The sequence below is a fragment of the Protopterus annectens genome, chromosome 5.part0 (assembly GCF_019279795.1).
Source record: "Protopterus annectens isolate FY-2018-M chromosome 5.part0, PAN1.0, whole genome shotgun sequence".
NCBI lineage: Eukaryota > Metazoa > Chordata > Ceratodontiformes > Protopteridae > Protopterus > Protopterus annectens.
In genome coordinates this window covers 1607323760-1607346446 of record NC_056735.1, presented here as the reverse complement: position 1 = coordinate 1607346446, position 22687 = coordinate 1607323760, and positions in this window count along the sequence as shown.

The following is a 22687-nucleotide window of genomic DNA, read 5'->3' as shown; positions in this document are numbered from 1 at the left end:
TGATTTAATTTCATTGCTGCAAAGCTGTTTGTGTGGCAAAGAGGGATAAGGCACCCATCCTGTGTTCTGAACATGCATTGGAGTGAGAGATATAATTCAGACTTATGTAGAAATATCAAAAGAAAATGGCACAACCAACTGTAGAACGAAAATAAAAGAACCACTAGAACTACAGATGTACAGGAATTTAATAAAGGTAATAATGGTAAGAAATTATAAAACAACTCAGTAAAATGAAGCAATTTTCAACTAGTTAATAACTAGATATCCTCAGATACCATTGAATAAAACAAGGTTTCTTAAATACTCTCTCCCCACCTTGTTCTTTAATTGCTTAATTATTTAATAGGTGACTGAAAAGCAGACTGAAAGGAAAAAAGGAAATAGTAAGAATAGTAACATTTCCTAATACAATATGCTCTCAGTGTTCAACAATAACCATAGTACAACCTCTGTTGTCTCATAAATACCATATGCCCTATCTTATACCTCCTACTGAATACACATACCAAATGTAGTTGGAGCAATACAAACAACACAGCAGTATGATCAGTCATAGTAAAAATGAATAATAGTAATAAACAAACAAATAAATCGACAGTAGTAAACAATATGTTTACACATACATGTCTTAAAGTTTTCATATTTCCTCACCATCTGATCATTAATCATTTCCTCACCTGAGGACATGGAAAGGATATTAGTACCTAGTCTCCACATCTGCTTGTTGCGTAATATTTAAAAATATTTGAAAATATTTAAGAATATTTCAGAATGGATTAGATCTTATAAATTTTGTAATATTTTAATTAGTTTTGTGGTTTTTATCATATTAGCCCTCCCTACCTTAACCTTATCTAGTTAGATTCTTCAATCTCAGGAGGCACTGTATGGAGCATGTTTCATTCAAACCTGGGTAATGGCAAGCGCCCAAGCAGATTTGCCACCTGAGTTCCAGTCGCTTTAATAATAAGAACATTGGACCACCCCTTATATCTTTAATGGTGTGGTTGATGACCCTAAATTTAAAATTATGGGTGGTATGCAGCCTGATATGATGGGCTAGTGCAGTAACTCAGCTGTGCTCCCCACACCCAAAACAGCAGTAAAATAACCCATTTTGCTAACAAACCACCTCTGAAATGCTAAGAGTGCTATCAGAGGACTTGTCCCTGAAACATTTGTCATATTTATTACACAGCATTCCATTTTCATGTACTGGCAATCATGTATACCTCTGAAATGGCTTGACAAGCATGCCTATGCTATCAGTACACTTCTAACTAATGCATACAGATAAAACTGTAAACGTCTCTGCTTCAGATTTTTCTTAAATACATTCCAACATATGCAGTATTTAGGTGACAAAATGGAAGCATACCCTCTGAAGTTCAGTACTCCACTGTACAGCTATATCCTAAAGAAAAGAAGTTTTTGCAGCCTTCCAAACACAAAAACTCTCTTCACCATCAGCTTGCCTAGGTACACGGTTCCCTTTTTATACAGTGTAGATTTGGGGATGTTAGCATGGTGAATACGCAAATGAGGTGTGAACACATTAGAATTGCTGAATCCCAAAAACTTGGATCCATGTTGGAGATGTAACCATAGTGCAGACACTCAGTCAGTCTTTGCTTTTAATGGATTGCACATGTGAATGCTTAGTGGTTGGGAGAAGCAAAACACAACAGCACTGCAGGCTGCCTTACTTCCACTGGGTGTGTCAGGTTAGATCTACAAAGTGTTAGATGTAAGGTTGGAAATGTAGGTAAGCAACACACAAGTCACAGGTTGTATTCCTTAACATCCAACCTGTCCTTCATTTGTTAGCAACTGAATATGATACTATTTCCACGTAATATCCTCTCACATTTTAAGGCCAATGATATAGAATGGCTTACACACTACATGTCTCAGATTACTGCTCAGATAAATGAAGAATGGTAAGCAAACACATACATGTAATGTAGAGTTGTATATTTGCAAGCAATAATTATGAGAGGTTGTGTGATCAGTAGGTGCACTACATCCAAAACTACTAAATGTACAAATAACAATTGTATGGTTTGATATCAGTGCAGATGCTGTTGCAGTTGGTTGTGTGTATATTGATTTAATTTCATTGCTGCAAAGCTGTTTGTGTGGCAAAGAGGGATAAGGCACCCATCCTGTGTTCTGAACATGCATTGGAGTGAGAGATATAATTCAGACTTATGTAGAAATATCAAAAGAAAATGGCACAACCAACTGTAGAACGAAAATAAAAGAACCACGAGAACTACAGATGTACAGGAATTTAATAAAGGTAATAATGGTAAGAAATTATAAAACAACTCAGTAAAATGAAGCAATTTTCAACTAGTTAATAACTAGATATCATCAGATACCATTGAATAAAACAAGGTTTCTTAAATACTCTCTCCCCACCTTGTTCTTTAATTGCTTAATTATTTAATAGGTGACTGAAAAGCAGACTGAAAGGAAAAAAGGAAATAGTAAGAATAGTAACATTTCCTAATACAATATGCTCTCAGTGTTCAACAATAACCATAGTACAACCTCTGTTGTCTCATAAATACCATATGCCCTATCTTATACCTCCTACTGAATACACATACCAAATGTAGTTGGAGCAATACAAACAACACAGCAGTATGATCAGTCATAGTAAAAATGAATAATAGTAATAAACAAACAAATAAATCGACAGTAGTAAACAATATGTTTACACATACATGTCTTAAAGTTTTCATATTTCCTCACCATCTGATCATTAATCATTTCCACACCTGAGGACATGGAAAGGATATTATTACCTAGTCTCCACATCTGCTTGTTGCGTAATATTTAAAAATATTTGAAAATATTTAAGAATATTTCAGAATGGATTAGATCTTATAAATTTTGTAATATTTTAATTAGTTTTGTGGTTTTTATCATATTAGCCCTCCCTACCTTAACCTTATCTAGTTAGATTCTTCAATCTCAGGAGGCACTGTATGGAGCATGTTTCATTCAAACCTGGGTAATGGCAAGCGCCCAAGCAGATTTGCCACCTGAGTTCCAGTCGCTTTAATAATAAGAACATTGGACCACCCCTTATATCTTTAATGGTGTGGTTGATGACCCTAAATTTAAAATTATGGGTGGTATGCAGCCTGATATGATGGGCTAGTGCAGTAACTCAGCTGTGCTCCCCACACCCAAAACAGCAGTAAAATAACCCATTTTGCTAACAAACCACCTCTGAAATGCTAAGAGTGCTATCAGAGGACTTGTCCCTGAAACATTTGTCATATTTATTACACAGCATTCCATTTTCATGTACTGGCAATCATGTATACCTCTGAAATGGCTTGACAAGCATGCCTATGCTATCAGTACACTTCTAACTAATGCATACAGATAAAACTGTAAAAGTCTCTGCTTCAGATTTTTCTTAAATACATTCCAACATATGCAGTATTTAGGTGACAAAATGGAAGCATACCCTCTGAAGTTCAGTACTCCACTGTACAGCTATATCCTAAAGAAAAGAAGTTTTTGCAGCCTTCCAAACACAAAAACTCTCTTCACCATCAGCTTGCCTAGGTACACGGTTCCCTTTTTATACAGTGTAGATTTGGGGATGTTAGCATGGTGAATACGCAAATGAGGTGTGAACACATTAGAATTGCTGAATCCCAAAAACTTGGATCCATGTTGGAGATGTAACCATAGTGCAGACACTCAGTCAGTCTTTGCTTTTAATGGATTGCACATGTGAATGCTTAGTGGTTGGGAGAAGCAAAACACAACAGCACTGCAGGCTGCCTTACTTCCACTGGGTGTGTCAGGTTAGATCTACAAAGTGTTAGATGTAAGGTTGGAAATGTAGGTAAGCAACACACAAGTCACAGGTTGTATTCCTTAACATCCAACCTGTCCTTCATTTGTTAGCAACTGAATATGATACTATTTCCACGTAATATCCTCTCACATTTTAAGGCCAATGATATAGAATGGCTTACACACTACATGTCTCAGATTACTGCTCAGATAAATGAAGAATGGTAAGCAAACACATACATGTAATGTAGAGTTGTATATTTGCAAGCAATAATTATGAGAGGTTGTGTGATCAGTAGGTGCACTACATCCAAAACTACTAAATGTACAAATAACAATTGTATGGTTTGATATCAGTGCAGATGCTGTTGCAGTTGGTTGTGTGTATATTGATTTAATTTCATTGCTGCAAAGCTGTTTGTGTGGCAAAGAGGGATAAGGCACCCATCCTGTGTTCTGAACATGCATTGGAGTGAGAGATATAATTCAGACTTATGTAGAAATATCAAAAGAAAATGGCACAACCAACTGTAGAACGAAAATAAAAGAACCACGAGAACTACAGATGTACAGGAATTTAATAAAGGTAATAATGGTAAGAAATTATAAAACAACTCAGTAAAATGAAGCAATTTTCAACTAGTTAATAACTAGATATCATCAGATACCATTGAATAAAACAAGGTTTCTTAAATACTCTCTCCCCACCTTGTTCTTTAATTGCTTAATTATTTAATAGGTGACTGAAAAGCAGACTGAAAGGAAAAAGGAAATAGTAAGAATAGTAACATTTCCTAATACAATATGCTCTCAGTGTTCAACAATAACCATAGTACAACCTCTGTTGTCTCATAAATACCATATGCCCTATCTTATACCTCCTACTGAATGCACATACCAAATGTAGTTGGAGCAATACAAACAACACAGCAGTATGATCAGTCATAGTAAAAATGAATAATAGTAATAAACAAACAAATAAATCGACAGTAGTAAACAATATGTTTACACATACATGTCTTAAAGTTTTCATATTTCCTCACCATCTGATCATTAATCATTTCCTCACCTGAGGACATGGAAAGGATATTAGTACCTAGTCTCCACATCTGCTTGTTGCGTAATATTTAAAAATATTTGAAAATATTTAAGAATATTTCAGAATGGATTAGATCTTATAAATTTTGTAATATTTTAATTAGTTTTGTGGTTTTATCATATTAGCCCTCCCTACCTTAACCTTATCTAGTTAGATTCTTCAATCTCAGGAGGCACTGTATGGAGCATGTTTCATTCAAACCTGGGTAATGGCAAGCACCCAAGCAGATTTGCCACCTGAGTTCCAGTCGCTTTAATAATAAGAACATTGGACCACCCCTTATATCTTTAATGGTGTGGTTGATGACCCTAAATTTAAAATTATGGGTGGTATGCAGCCTGATATGATGGGCTAGTGCAGTAACTCAGCTGTGCTCCCCACACCCAAAACAGCAGTAAAATAACCCATTTTGCTAACAAACCACCTCTGAAATGCTACGAGTGCTATCAGAGGACTTGTCCCTGAAACATTTGTCATATTTATTACACAGCATTCCATTTTCATGTACTGGCAATCATGTATACCTCTGAAATGGCTTGACAAGCATGCCTATGCTATCAGTACACTTCTAACTAATGCATACAGATAAAACTGTAAACGTCTCTGCTTCAGATTTTTCTTAAATACATTCCAACATATGCAGTATTTAGGTGACAAAATGGAAGCATACCCTCTGAAGTTCAGTACTCCACTGTACAGCTATATCCTAAAGAAAAGAAGTTTTTGCAGCCTTCCAAACACAAAAACTCTCTTCACCATCAGCTTGCTCTAGGTACACGGTTCCCTTTTTATACAGTGTAGATTTGGGGATGTTAGCATGGTGAATACGCAAATGAGGTGTGAACACATTAGAATTGCTGAATCCCAAAAACTTGGATCCATGTTGGAGATGCAACCATAGTGCAGACACTCAGTCAGTCTTTGCTTTTAATGGATTGCACATGTGAATGCTTAGTGGTTGGGAGAAGCAAAACACAACAGCACTGCAGGCTGCCTTACTTCCACTGGGTGTGTCAGGTTAGATCTACAAAGTGTTAGATGTAAGGTTGGAAATGTAGGTAAGCAACACACAAGTCACAGGTTGTATTCCTTAACATCCAACCTGTCCTTCATTTGTTAGCAACTGAATATGATACTATTTCCACGTAATATCCTCTCACATTTTAAGGCCAATGATATAGAATGGCTTACACACTACATGTCTCAGATTACTGCTCAGATAAATGAAGAATGGTAAACAAACACATACATGTAATGTAGAGTTGTATATTTGCAAGCAATAATTATGAGAGGCTGTGTGATCAGTAGGTGCACTACATCCAAAACTACTAAATGTACAAATAACAATTGTATGGTTTGATATCAGTGCAGATGCTGTTGCAGTTGGTTGTGTGTATATTGATTTAATTTCATTGCTGCAAAGCTGTTTGTGTGGCAAAGAGGGATAAGGCACCCATCCTGTGTTCTGAACATGCATTGGAGTGAGAGATATAATTCAGACTCATGTAGAAATATCAAAAGAAAATGGCACAACCAACTGTAGAACGGAAATAAAAGAACCACGAGAACTACAGATGTACAGGAATTTAATAAAGGTAATAATGGTAAGAAATTATAAAACAACTCAGTAAAATGAAGCAATTTTCAACTAGTTAATAACTAGATATCATCAGATACCATTGAATAAAACAAGGTTTCTTAAATACTCTCTCCCCACCTTGTTCTTTAATTGCTTAATTATTTAATAGGTGACTGAAAAGCAGACTGAAAGGAAAAAAGGAAATAGTAAGAATAGTAACATTTCCTAATACAATATGCTCTCAGTGTTCAACAATAACCATAGTACAACCTCTGTTGTCTCATAAATACCATATGCCCTATCTTATACCTCCTACTGAATACACATACCAAATGTAGTTGGAGCAATACAAACAACACAGCAGTATGATCAGTCATAGTAAAAATGAATAATAGTAATAAACAAACAAATAAATCGACAGTAGTAAACAATATGTTTACACATACATGTCTTAAAGTTTTCATATTTCCTCACCATTTGATCATTAATCATTTCCTCACCTGAGGACATGGAAAGGATATTAGTACCTAGTCTCCACATCTGCTTGTTGTAATATTTAAAAATATTTGAAAATATTTAAGAATATTTCAGAATGGATTAGATCTTATAAATTTTGTAATATTTTAATTAGTTTTGTGGTTTTTATCATATTAGCCCTCCCTACCTTAACCTTATCTAGTTAGATTCTTCAATCTCAGGAGGCACTGTATGGAGCATGTTTCATTCAAACCTGGGTAATGGCAAGCGCCCAAGCAGATTTGCCACCTGAGTTCCAGTCGCTTTAATAATAAGAACATTGGACCACCCCTTATATCTTTAATGGTGTGGTTGATGACCCTAAATTTAAAATTATGGGTGGTATGCAGCCTGATACGATGGGCTAGTGCAGTAACTCAGCTGTGCTCCCCACACCCAAAACAGCAGTAAAATAACCCATTTTGCTAACAAACCACCTCTGAAATGCTAAGAGTGCTATCAGAGGACTTGTCCCTGAAACATTTGTCATATTTATTACACAGCATTCCATTTTCATGTACTGGCAATCATGTATACCTCTGAAATGGCTTGACAAGCATGCCTATGCTATCAATACACTTCTAACTAATGCATACAGATAAAACTGTAAAAGTCTCTGCTTCAGATTTTTCTTAAATACATTCCAACATATGCAGTATTTAGGTGACAAAATGGAAGCATACCCTCTGAAGTTCAGTACTCCACTGTACAGCTATATCCTAAAGAAAAGGAGTTTTTGCAGCCTTCCAAACACAAAAACTCTCTTCACCATCAGCTTGCCTAGGTACACGGTTCCCTTTTTATACAGTGTAGATTTGGGGATGTTAGCATGGTGAATACGCAAATGAGGTGTGAACACATTAGAATTGCTGAATCCCAAAAACTTGGATCCATGTTGGAGATGTAACCATAGTGCAGACACTCAGTCAGTCTTTGCTTTTAATGGATTGCACATGTGAATGCTTAGTGGTTGGGAGAAGCAAAACACAACAGCACTGCAGGCTGCCTTACTTCCACTGGGTGTGTCAGGTTAGATCTACAAAGTGTTAGATGTAAGGTTGGAAATGTAGGTAAGCAACATACAAGTCACAGGTTGTATTCCTTAACATCCAACCTGTCCTTCATTTGTTAGCAACTGAATATGATACTATTTCCACGTAATATCCTCTCACATTTTAAGGCCAATGATATAGAATGGCTTACACACTACATGTCTCAGATTACTGCTCAGATAAATGAAGAATGGTAAGCAAACACATACATGTAAAGTAGAGTTGTATATTTGCAAGCAATAATTATGAGAGGTTGTGTGATCAGTAGGTGCACTACATCCAAAACTACTAAATGTACAAATAACAATTGTATGGTTTGATATCAGTGCAGATGCTGTTGCAGTTGGTTGTGTGTATATTGATTTAATTTCATTGCTGCAAAGCTGTTTGTGTGGCAAAGAGGGATAAGGCACCCATCCTGTGTTCTGAACATGCATTGGAGTGAGAGATATAATTCAGACTTATGTAGAAATATCAAAAGAAAATGGCACAACCAACTGTAGAACGAAAATAAAAGAACCACGAGAACTACAGATGTACAGGAATTTAATAAAGGTAATAATAGTAAGAAATTATAAAACAACTCAGTAAAATGAAGCAATTTTCAACTAGTTAATAACTAGATATCATCAGATACCATTGAATAAAACAAGGTTTCTTAAATACTCTCTCCCCACCCTGTTCTTTAATTGCTTAATTATTTAATAGGTGACTGAAAAGCAGACTGAAAGGAAAAAAGGAAATAGTAAGAATAGTAACATTTCCTAATACAATATGCTCTCAGTGTTCAACAATAACAATAGTACAACCTCTGTTGTCTCATAAATACCATATGCCCTATCTTATACCTCCTACTGAATACACATACCAAATGTAGTTGGAACAATACAAACAACACAGCAGTATGATCAGTCATAGTAAAAATGAATAATAGTAATAAACAAACAAATAAATCGACAGTAGTAAACAATATGTTTACACATACATGTCTTAAAGTTTTCATATTTCCTCACCATCTGATCATTAATCATTTCAACACCTGAGGACATGGAAAGGATATTAGTACCTAGTCTCCACATCTGCTTGTTGCGTAATATTTAAAAATATTTGAAAATATTTAAGAATATTTCAGAATGGATTAGATCTTATAAATTTTGTAATATTTTAATTAGTTTTGTGGTTTTTATCATATTAGCCCTCCCTACCTTAACCTTATCTAGTTAGATTCTTCAATCTCAGGAGGCACTGTATGGAGCATGTTTCATTCAAACCTGGGTAATGGCAAGCGCCCAAGTAAATTTGCCACCTGAGTTCCAGTCGCTTTAATAATAAGAACATTGGACCACCCCTTATATCTTTAATGGTGTGGTCGATGACCCTAAATTTAAAATTATGGGTGGTATGCAGCCTGATATGATGGGCTAGTGCATTCTCAGTTTTTCCTTTCCTGATGTTATATAAATGCTTGTAAACTCATTCCCTCAGTTTACAATCTGTCTTCCTGATGTAAAATGCGGGGCATAATTGGCATTGGGCTAAGTAAAGTACAAAGGTAGAGTTACAGTTGAACGTACCAGATGTTGTGGAAAAGCATCTATTCCTAATAGTGAAGGTGTAGCCTGTGTCCATAAATTTACAATAATTGCAGGATTTACATTTTTACATACCAGGTATCTTATAGGTGATGGATTTCAAGAGATCCTTTAAATTGTTGCATCTCCTGAAGGCAAATAATGGGGTAGACCCTATTTTGTTACGAACGCCAAAGTCATTGCTAAACAAGCTCCAGTTTTTCTTGATTATAGCTTGTATGTCCCTACTTTCAGTACTGAAAGTTAGTATGAAACATATTAAGGGCGTAGTTTGATTTTGCCATGACCCACTACACTGGTTCATTAAGTCCCCTTGCCTACTCGGGGCTAAAGCACCACCACCTTGGTATGTCAAAATGTGAATCCTGCAATTATTGTAAATTTATGGACACAGGCTACACCTTCACTATTAGGAATAGACATTTTTCTACAACATCTGGAAAGTTCGACTGTAAATATACCTTTGTAGTTTTCTTAGCCCAATGCCAATTATGCCCCGTATTTTACATTAGGAAGACAGATCATAAACTTTGCAAATGAGTTTACGAGCATTTATATAACATCAGGAAAGGAAAAACTGAGAATGCACCAGCCCATCATATCAAGCTGCATACCACCCATAACTTTAAATTTAGGGTCATCGACCACACCATTAAAGATATAAGGGGTGGTCCAAGGTCCTTATTATTAGAGTGGCTGGAACTCATGTGATAAATCCACTTGGACGCTTGCCATTATCCAGGTTTAAATGAAACATGCTCCATACAGTGCCTCCTGAGATTGAAGAATCTAACTAGATAAAGTTAAGGTATGGGAGGCTAAGACAATAAAAAACACAAAACTAATTAAAAAACTACAAACTTTGTAAGATCTAATCCATTCTGAAATATTCTTAAATATTTTTAAATATTTTTAAACATTACACAACAAGCAGACGTGGAGACTAGGTACTAATATCCTTTCCATGTCCTCAGGTGAGGAAATGATTAGTTATCAGATGGTGAGGAAATATGAAAACGTTAAGACATGTAGGTGTATACATATTGTTTACTACTCTCCATTTACTTGTTTGTTTATTACTATTGTTCATTTTTACTATGACTAGCCATATTGCTGTGCTGTTTGTATTGTTCCAACTACATTTGTTGTGTGTATTCAGTAGGAGGTATAAGACAGGGCATATGGTATTTATGAGACAACAGAGGCTGTACGATGGTTATTGTTGTACACTGAGAGTATACTGTATTTGGAAAGTTTACTATTCTTATTATTTCCTTTTTTTCCTTTCAGTCTGCTTTTCAGTCTCCTTTAAGCAATTAAAGAACAGGGTGGGGAGAGAGTATTCAAGCAAACTTTTTTTATTCAATGGTATCTGATGATGTCTAGTTATTAACTAGACAAAAAGTGCTTCATTTTGCTGAGTTGTTTTATCATTTTTTTACTATTATTACTTTTATTAAAGTCCTGTATGTCTGTAGTTCCCATGATTCTTTTATTTGTTGTTATGTAGAAATATCTCATGTGCGCTAACATTTTCTAATGTTTATGTTATATATTGATTTCCCTCATTTCAAGTAAGTCTCCATATTTTTCTTTTTTCTTTTTTTCAGGCCACTATTTGCACAATGAGCCACTTAACACAAACTGGACAACTGGCCAGATGGGATCCAGACAGAAACCAGTGCATTCTTGCATTCAATTAATACTATTAGGCATCACGCAAACCTGCTAAGTGTCATTCCATAGCGGTTAACAGTGAGACCTTAAGAATAATTAGTAAAATAGAGAATGACATGTATTTATTCCTTTGGCAGCATGTTTAAGTGTAGGGCTGGAGTACAGATAGTGCAGGGTATGAAACCTTTATTTAATTGTTGTGACATTGCAATTTATAGCAATGAAATGCAATATAGACAATTGTGGCAACAGGTGTAAGCATAGGACTGCCATACACATGATCCTGGGTTTGAATACAGCATTGCTGTACACTTTTACTGTTATTCCACTTCGCATTATAGTCACTCTCACTTATAACACTGGAAATGGTGAAGCTGATATTAATTATATATATGAGGGCTGAGGCACTAGTATTGTTTCAGTTATGTATTCATTTATCTATGTATTATCACATGTATTCTCAAATATATGACTGGGAGTATATTGTATACTATATTCTTGTAAGTATATTTCTGCTATCTTGGCTGCCATGACCTTCACATTTGTCTACCACACATACACAGCTGCCTGTACATACAATAGCCTTGAATTTGCTTTGCTTGCTACTGTTGTGTAAACACGGTGCTCGGAGGTACACACTGCCCAGCATCATGTTTGCATGATGGTAAGCGGAACACATTTTCAAACAGTGTGCGCACTCACAGTAACTGGACGCCTAGTGAAGAACCACAGTGCCAGGCTTCTGCAGGGGCTATTTTGGCTCCCAGTATAAGTCAAATTCATGGGATAGATTAGCCTGGGCTGTAATCAGTGCTACTGGTATCCCCCATACTGTTTACAATGTAGCCATCACTACAATGACCTTCGAAGGAGGAGGATGGATACTCTCGACCATTGGATTGGGGAATTTAGGACTGTGGACATCCCACACCTGTGTAAGTATCAACTACAGACAGTACCTATAAGACGTAAAGGGTGAATGTAGGCAAGACTGATATTCATAATGGTATTTTGTTCTGTTCTGTTTTGTTCTTAGTTGCCAGGGATGTGAGGTCAATGTACAAACTCATAAGACTAGAATGATGAGGATGAGGGAAGCATGTGGTATGTATGCAGCTGAATAGTAGTGTTATTCTACCATTTAAAGTTAAAGATATCTTTAAAAGAAAATAGAGCCGTTTTGGTATTTTATAGAGGTGTATCAAAATGAGCATGCACATCTCAACTGCAAAAGCAAGTATGCATGCATTAGTCTGTAGCACAAACCAAGAGTAAAATATTAGGCTTTATTCAGAGGTTGTGGGTTCAAAGAACACACTTCCCTACTAAACAATACTGTTAATTCTTCAATTATGTGTAATTTACAGGTTTAAAGTAAAAGCTCTATACAAGTGGCACATATGCTGTGCTGTAAACTGTAATCTCTATAACTGGAACATACATATGTGCACTATATGTACATGTAAAGGGGTAATTGCTGCAGTCTGTAGTATATTGTGCAACTGTTAGAAGCTGGTAGTCTTAAAAGTAAAAGTTAAGATAACAGAGTCAATTATTTGTATCAGTGCATTGTATGTCACATATGAAGGTACTAATGTTATGTCATTTTTTCCTCTTACCCCAACCCTTATCTTCTTTTTTTTTATTTTATTTAGTTATTTTTATTATGTATTGTAAAATTGTGTCTATGTCATCCATGTGTACCACATCATTAAATGCTCCACAACTCAGTGGGATAGGCTTGCCCCACTGGAACTGTCTGTCTCCCCACCAGCTCCAGCACCATTGCCCAGAATGACTGGGAGCCAACCTGGAAGCACCATCTCTACTGCTCTTGCATTACCTGCACCTTTAGGTAGTTCTGCCCCATAGATTGGTCTAGCAGTACCCTCTGGGAGCAATGGTGGAGGTGTTGATTTTATCATTTGCACTGAATTGCCAGGGATGTACGGTTGTATGCTACACTTTTGGTGTATGCCTATGCCAGTTGGTGTGGCTGCTCACCTTCATTTTACATAATACCAGGAGGAGGAGACATCAAGCACTCCAGCCATGGGTGGACTAAGGTGACAGTGATGACAGTCCAGTGGGTGAGAACGTGATTCTCACTGTCACCCAACTTGATGATAATGAGTTTATGTCCCCACCACTCACCCAGTTATGGTGTCCCCAATGTTTTGTGTCCATCACTGTCCCTGTCTCTTGTCTAGTTTTATTGTCTATCTGCAATTGCTTCCTCATTTACCAAACCTATTTCACCCAGACATTCCTACATCCCTTCCCCAACATTCCTCTCTCTCTCTCTCTCTCTCTCTCTGTCTCTGTCTCTCAAAAAAGAAAAAATATTGTCCCATACATAGCTCTCCATTTCTCACACATGTCTTCTTGACACACTTGATTTGGCCCAATTGGTTATACAATATGATTGTATTGGGGATTTGGACCAGTTGGATATACAACATGATTGTGTTGTGGTCAGCCCTCTCTTTGGAGGTGACAGTCCAAATTCAGTTAATATTTGGCACTTATGTTTACTTTACACTGTTAAAGAAATGGATATCTATGTTTTTTACTACCTCCCTCCTGCACATTCCCACTCTGCCTTCTTTTTGTTCTTCCCCTACTTGTTCCCCATTGCACTACTGTCCTGTTTTCCCCATTTCTTTTCTTTAATGCATTATTGCACAATGGTGCATCATGCACCAATGTGCAGCAACAGCAATGCAAAAGTACTTAAAATGATTACATACAGCTGTATTTGAACCCAATATCATCTGCCCCCAAAAAGGAATGCGTCACTGCATTAACACGTGCTGCACAGAGTCAGTTAAGTAGCAGGAGTATTTCAGACTCAATGCTGACTGGCAGACTTTGTTCTTTCCCCCACTTGCTCCCTATTTGACCACTTTCCTATCTAACCCATTTTAACACCTTTAATATGGTCAAACATAGAATCACACATGACACACATAAGTAGCAGAAAAAGCAATGGATTCCTTCACTTTTTGGGCTCCATGTTTGTGAGGAGGTGCACACTGCACACCAATGTGCAGTGATGCTGAGCGGTGGCAAAATGCAGCAACACATCTCACATAAAAAAATCATGTCATTGTATTATCAGTCTGTAATGAACAGTGTTTTTAAGTATTAGATACACCTGTATTCAAACCCTGTACCATCTGGGCCAAAAAAAGGAATGTATTAATGCATAAACACATGCTGCCACAGAGTCATTTAAGCAGTATCTGTATTTCATACACTCAATACTAACTGTCAGGCTTTAGCAATGTGGCTTGTGTATGTGCACTTCTTACCTACACACACACATACATATTTCATATGGAAATGCACTTTGTTAACCATTGCAAAAAACTGCTGTTTGCTGCTCTATGGAAATGTTTATATTATGCTGTATTACTGCTGTTTACTGTTCATTTCCAGTGTATGATATGAAATTATGTGCGTAAACATTACAAACTGATGGCCCTATCTAATAATATGTCACATATTTACAATACACCCATCTGTTGCCACCCCTTCAAGCACTGCAAACCTGGTGTCTCAGTACTTTTTCCACACATATATCAACCATAATACAAAATATAAAATCAAATGTTGTGTGCTACGCAATGCACATCAATCTGGTAACATGCAGAACTACAACTATTGACCCATATTCCTAAAAACACTTATCTACAAGTCTAGGGAAGGAATCAGCATGGACCATATCCACAGGAACATAGGTGACCTTCAACACACTTGACCCTACCCATTTTCTTTTTGTGAAGGGCACGTCTTGCCTATTTGCTTATTGAACCTTGTGGACTTCTCAGATACTGACCTCACAGACCTGGATGAGGGATAACAGAACATACTGCCTATGTTGACTTATCCAAGGCCTTTGACACTATCCCCCATTCATGTGTCACAGCAAAGATCTCCCATGTGGGAATTAAGGCATACAGTAGTACAAGGATAGGCAACTGGCTCACTGACATAACATACACTCTCAAAGTTGAGGACTGCACCTCCACTAGTAGCCAAATGCCATTAGCATACCACAAGGATCTGTGCTGTGCCCTCAACTGTTTGTAAAATACTTCCCTGAATTGCAGACAATGGTAGATGTCCTAAAGTTTACCAAGTTTGCAGATGACAGGTAATTTGATGCACTAATATAGAGCCCCCAATGATGGTAACATATTACAGAAAGAGCTGCCACACACAAATGATTGATGCCCTACTCATGGACTGAACCTTAAAGCACATAAAGGCTCATTGTTCTCTTTGGCAATGAGGTGTTTCTAAGCTCAAACACAGTGTTGTGAAACTTAGGAACACATGTTGATAGCAATCTAAACTTTTATCACTATCTGTCCATAGTGGTGACACACATTCTGCCTTGTGCACCTCATACATATTGACATTACATCTAAGACCAGGGTGAACATACCTCTGCTGGACTCTACCCTTATCAGACCACTATATGAATACAGTTCTCCATTCTGTCTTTACCTCAGCAGACACATGAATCAATCAGAGAAAACACAGGATTGTGCCTGGGAGATTACAGAGCCTCCAAACATGACAACCATGGAAAGACTGAAACACCTGTTACTCAACTCAGCATCATGCAGGCTGCTGAGAGGTGACCTTGCCTGCCCTACAGTGCAGTATCAGACCCTGCCCTACTGGAAATACTGCATGTCTGCAAATCAAATGGGACAAGAATAACTTGGCACAGGTTTCTAAACCTAGCCAGTGACATAAAAAGAACATGCTGGAGAGACAGACATATCCCCTAGCAACTCACACTCCTCTGTAATAGGCTCCCACTGTGTATGAATCAGTGCTCCAAAATTACATTGTTCAAGCTCAACCTTGACTACTGATTGGGTGACTGTAAAGTCACTTCTGCAATGGGAACAATGTCCATCATGGACAGGGACAGTTGGTGCTGCTCGCAAAATCAATCTGCTTACAATGACCATCTAACTATGTTCAATAAGGGTACTTGTGTTTTTACACAGCTAGGCCTCTAAACAACATACAGCCATTAGGTTAGTAGCCTCTTATGTACACATGAAGCTATGAGCCTATGCAGGCCTCCTAACATTTTGTCTCCCATGAGACCTACTGATGTATTTGTCATCTAGTATAAGTTCACCTGCAGCCTTATAAAACTTAGACTTGTGCTTTCGTGCTACCGTAAAATACTGTGTTCTGTAGTCTGTGTACTTAGATAGGTAAGGGTTCTGCTCTCACTGCAATCAAGTGTGTGTGTGTGTGTGTGTGTGTGTGTGTGTGTGTGTGTGTGTGTGTGTGTGTGTGTGTGTGTGCGTGTGTGTCTGTGCCTGTGTCTAGCCAGAAGAGCAGAAGTGTGTATCCTATAGTTATTGCTCCAGTCCCATGGATTGACAGTCTTTTGATGCTTGCACATGCCTACACATCATTTCATACAGGCCTCTCAGCTTCTTCTCTCCAACACACACTGCTAATGTCATCCACTATAAGTTGACCTGCAGCCATGTAAAAGTCAGACTTGTGCTATAGAACTTGCGTAAAATACAGACTTCTGTAGTCTGTGTACTTAGAGAGGTAGGGGTTCTGTTCTCAGTCCAGTTGACTGGGTGTGTTTGTGTGTGTGTGTGTGTGTGTGTGTGTGTGTGTGTGTGTGTGTGTGTGTGTGTGTGTGTGTGTGTGTGTGTGCATGTGCAAGCCTGCGCATGTGTCTAGCCAGAAGAGCAGAAGTGTGTATCCTGCAGTTATTGCTCCAATCCCATGAATTGACAGTATTTTGATACTTGCACATGCCTACAGATCCATTTCATTCAGGCTTCCCAAATTCTTCTCTCCAACATGCACTGCTAATGTTGTCCACTATAAGTTGACCTGCAGCTATGGAAAAGTCAGACTTGTGCCATAGCACTTGCGCAAGGTACTAAGTTCTGTCATCTGTGTACTTAGATAGGTAGGTGTTCTGTTCTCACTGCTGTCAAGTGTGTCTAGCTAGAAGAGCAGAAATGCATATCCTGCAGTTACTGATCTAATCCTATGTGTTGATAGTATTTTGATACTTGCACATGGCTTTAGATGCATTTCATGTAGGCCTCTCAACTTCTCTCCAACATACTCTGCTGATGTCATTCACTATAAGTTAAACTGCAGCTATGTAAAAGTCAGACTTGTGCTGTATTGCTTGCGTAAAGTATTTCTGTAGTCTATGTACTTCGATAGGTAGGGGTTTTGTTCTCATTGCAGTCAGCTGTGTGTATGGGTGTGTCTAGCCAGAAGAGCAGAAGTGTGTATCTTGCAGTTACTACTCCAATCCCATGAATTGACAGTATTTTGATACTTTCACAGGCCTACAGATCATTTTCATGCAGGCCTCCCAACTTCTTCTCTCCAACATGTACTGCTGATGTCATCCAATATAAGTTGACTTGCAGCCATGTAAAAGTCACACTTGTGCCATGCCACTTGTATAAAGTACTAAATTCAGTCATTTGTGCATTTAGATAGGTGGGGGTTCTGTTCTCACTGCAGTCAACCCGGTGTGTGTTTGTGTGTGTGAGCTGTTACTTGACATTACACTCAGAATTTTACACCAGCATGTGGGACACTGTTTTATTCTCCTAAACGGACACTGCCAATGTCATCCATTATCCAGTATTGTCTGAGATATTCCAAGTCACATTTTAATTGTGGCACTTGTGTAAAGTACTGTGTCTTGTAGTCTGTATACTTAGGGAGGGGTTCTATTCTCACTACAATCAACTGTGTGTGTGTGTTTGTGCACTTGTTTGAAAGTAGAGAGAGGATTTTACAACAGCATGTGGGACATTGCTTTTACCACTTTCCTCTCAACAGACTCTGCTGATTTGTGGATGTGCAGTATACACATCTGGGCAGGGTCAGAGATGTCCTGTAGTCCTGGCACAAGTCACCTCATCCTTTCCAATACAGATTTCAGGTACAGGGCTTTCAGTATATCCACACATGTTATGGCTTGGTTTGTAGGACCTGTATTTTCTTGGTGTGATCCCCCATGGTCTTTCCAGCTGCTGTAGGTATTTGATTAGGTGCATGCAAAAGGAAGCATTATATTGCATTAGTGTTCAGATGAGGTTTGATTACAGTGCTGTTACATCCTTCTCAGATCTGAATGCAATGGCTTGACTTCTGAGGTGTATGGTATAGCCTTTTCATACCACTGTGGACACCTGGTCAAAGTTCAGATTGCTGTCTACATGAGTTCCCAATTCTTGCACCACTGGTTTCAGCATGGGTGGTGTTGTCCATTGAGTATTTACCAGGAAATTCCACTTTGCATAAGGCACGAATACTGACACATTGTATATTTATCAGCAGACCATGTAGCACTGGCACCAATTATTTGTGTGTGATAGCCCCTCTTGTAGTATAGTCACATCATTGGTAGACTCAATGATTGCAATCAAGATGCATGAATCAGAAAACTTGGTAAGCTACAGGTCATATTTTGTAGCCTGGACTTTGAGAAATAGATTTCAATCAGTATAGGGTGCAGCAGAGATCCTTGAGATACACCAATGGTGACAGCTGCAACGGTAGAGGGTGATTCACCAACTTTCATAGTATGTGGTCTATCTGTGAAAATATTGGTTAACCATCTAGTGATGTGTGTTAATCCCCCTCTGGGAGAGTTTATCAATGATACCTGAGTAGGAGGATTGTGTCCAAACCCTAGGACAGATCAAGATAGGCAGTATGCACTGTGTTACCTTCATGCAGGTCTATCACGCAGAAACAATGGGCTGTAACAACATCACAGTTTGCCTATAGCATGACTCAGAACAAACATCTACCTGACACAGTATGATACACACTTCAACACACCCTCCAGATGGACTATGTTCCCGTTTAAGGGTGTAGATCAACATGCATCCATCTGAGTGGGTTAGGGACAGCACCTGATGCATGTATGTATATAGACATCCTAAGTCTCCTGATCTGTAAGGTAGACCAACATGTCATCCTGGACATGCTGTAAATGGACACTAGTAATATCCCAGCTGTGTGCAACATATATTTGTGAGTCTTTGATGCTACATCGATGTCTGTTACATGTGTCAGATGTCCTCAAAGAGCATCACCCTGAGGAACTTGATAAGGCCAAGGCATTTGACAGGAGTCCACACTGAGGCATTCACTCCACAATGACATGTGGCTATCAACACCTACATCAAGATGTGGGTAGAATAGTAGAACACATACATGTAGAAATGTGTGAAGTGACCTGTATCTTATGTCCAGTAATCAAGTGTGTACATCAGGGCTTTCACCTAGACCCTTTCCTGTCCATGATTGGAATCACAGATGTCGAGTGACATACAAATCCTGTGCCCTAACGGTTGTCTGGAGGACTACAGATTGTGGGCAGTCATTCACTCCAACTGTGATTGGTATAATACAGACAATATGAACACACACAAAAGATTGCTGCCACAGCCATGATAACACATGAGATGAAAAAAAAATGTGAGGATTTGTTTTGTTATGCAAACAAGTGGACAAACCAAGGATCACTCAGACATCACACCCTATCAGCAGATCAGTTGTTATGTGGCCTGTATTCCTGGATATATCTATGTGGAATGTCCACCAGCATGTGTCCACGGTGGTTAGTACTCCCCTGTATGTAACACAATGATGGAGTATGTGCAGGACATCCAAATAACAGGCCATTATACCTTCATAGTTCACAGCCTTCACCACACCAGTACCTGAGTACATTTCACCCTTGCACATGTCCCTCCATACACATCTTCCAATGATGTATAACTGAAATGTACCACCTTTGTCACTGTGAGCTGTTACACATCTATTTGTACACATCAATGTATTAGATATGTTACATAAACATTACTGTCTGATGGCACAGAACCCACATCAAGGTGTAATACCACATGTGTGTGTGTGATATCTGTTTCGGTGATGCACTCATGACATGCATAGCTGTTTAACAATATTGATTGGATAGTTTACATTCATGACAATGCAGATTGTGCCATATTATCTCTGCCATGCATATCATTCAACTAGCCTGTAGTGATCATAATGTGAAGTGTGTCTCCTCACACATCCTGCATATTTTAGTGTCAGAAGAGTGTGCTTGATTATTAAGATTACTGACATGTCCTAATAGTTGCACGACTGTGTTGGTGCAGAACCATATATGCTCACTCAGAAACACATATGTTGTGTTAGAGACATGGGTATTAATCGTGGCATTATTCTGATATTGTCCATGATTGTGCATGATGGTTTTACTGTTGGCCATGAGCGTGTATCTGTGTCCTACTTGTTGGAAGCCTCTGCTGACAATACAAGCATACTCAGGCAAATCAGTTTGCACAGGTTCACAATATGCACCCAACCCCAACTGTATTTAACATTCATGATACATGTCCTCTTCATTGCTCATGTCTGGATGCTTGTATCACACAGACATGCTCCACTGTTGTATCACCTTGTGTGACAGTCACATCATATACATATGGTTTACATGGTTTCCTAGCCACCCTAAAAACCCTGCTTGCTTACATTTAAAGGGGAGCCGGAGAATGAATATTCATTTAGCACTACTGCTCACCATGCAAACATGTAAATTCCATGTAGGCTTCATGCAAATCTTGCACAGAGTTTATTGAATCCCAGGGAATGTCAAAAGCTGCAATGTGTCAATTAATACATTGATGATTAAAGGAAAGTACAAATGGGGAAAAATGTTTCTTGGGATGATGTATAAAAATTGGCAACAATATTTGCCGCTTGTTTCTCACTGGGGAATGAGCATTGGAGGTGAGTTCACCAGTAAGAGTAAGAAAGAAAGGTTGGTGGCCAGACAATTAATAGCTAGTGATGTGGGAAATGGTAAACAGATCAGATGCATATCTGGTATGAGTATAGTGAGATTTAGAAGGGATTTGGAAAAGAGACTATGGGCATGGAGGATAGTGTACGGAAAGGCAGGAGAGAATCATGGACGTTTTTTATTTATGTAGTACAGAGACTGAAGTAAATACATGGATGAGAGAAGAAAGAGTAACAATTTTAATGACAAGGGCAGACATAAATATATGGATATTGCAAGGGTGGAAAGAGGATGTAGTAAAACTGTGGGGATTTAGCAAAAAGACAAATTGGATGGCTAGGGCTTGGCTTGTCTCTAGAAATATTGGAAACCTAAAATGAATGTCACAAAGATGAGTGCATATGTAAGAGGAAATGGACCAATGAATATCAAAAATTCAAATGTAGTGCTAGAACAAAACAGGGCAATGGAAAGGTTATGAATGGTCAAGGTGCACACAAAATTAAGTTTCAAATTATGGTGAAAAGGGAGGGGAAGGTATACATTCTTATTAGATGTGAACTGAAGGCAGTGAGGATGTTTAGGTGGAAGTACTCATTGCCAGGAGTTAAACAAATAATTGTATAATATAAACATCTGTGTAAAGTTGTAGAATGTGTATGAAGCTGTTAAATGATTTTTTGGTCTGTAAAATATAAGAAGGTGTTCTGTAGGATAAAAAAACAATAATAATAATAATAAAAAAATAAAATTTGCAAAAAAAACAATGGGGGGAATTAAATAAAGCCTACACAGACTTATTTGCTGTGTAGCCATAGTGGTACTGTGCTTACATTGAAGTAAGCAGATGTGCGATCCAGTAAACAAAGCTAAGGGGAATGCACGAGCGTGCGAACATGGAAGTGTCCATGGCATGCAAATCACCACATAAGTAGGTGAAATGCATGCAAATGAAGCAGGAAAAGTGATCCAGCAAGCAGGTAAGAAGTGCTACAGACCCTGTGTTGGTGTCCATAATGTACACTTTTTGGCTAGTCTTGTATAGGTCCTAGGGCCGATAGCCCAGTACCTACCTATGAACCTATGAACACAGAAAAATTCCATTTACATGATGTAAAAATGACACCAGGGGTTGTAAATATGTACTTGCAGTGGCAGAAATAGCAGAGCGGATGCAGATATATGAAAAACTAACCACTGTGTGTCCAAACCATTGGAAAATAATGTTATATATATATATATATATATATATATATATATATATATATATATATATATATATATATATATATATATATATATATATATAGGTTTACTATTAAAATGTCGAACGGCACTATGTCGACTGTACTATAGTTGAACATGGAAGTTCGAAAATAGTAATGTCGATGTTAAAAAAAACAATCTAGGAATGGTTTTAACATGGGTCGAGGTAGGTGTTCAGTATTATTCAGAACTACAAACATCTCCCCTACCTCAACCCATGTT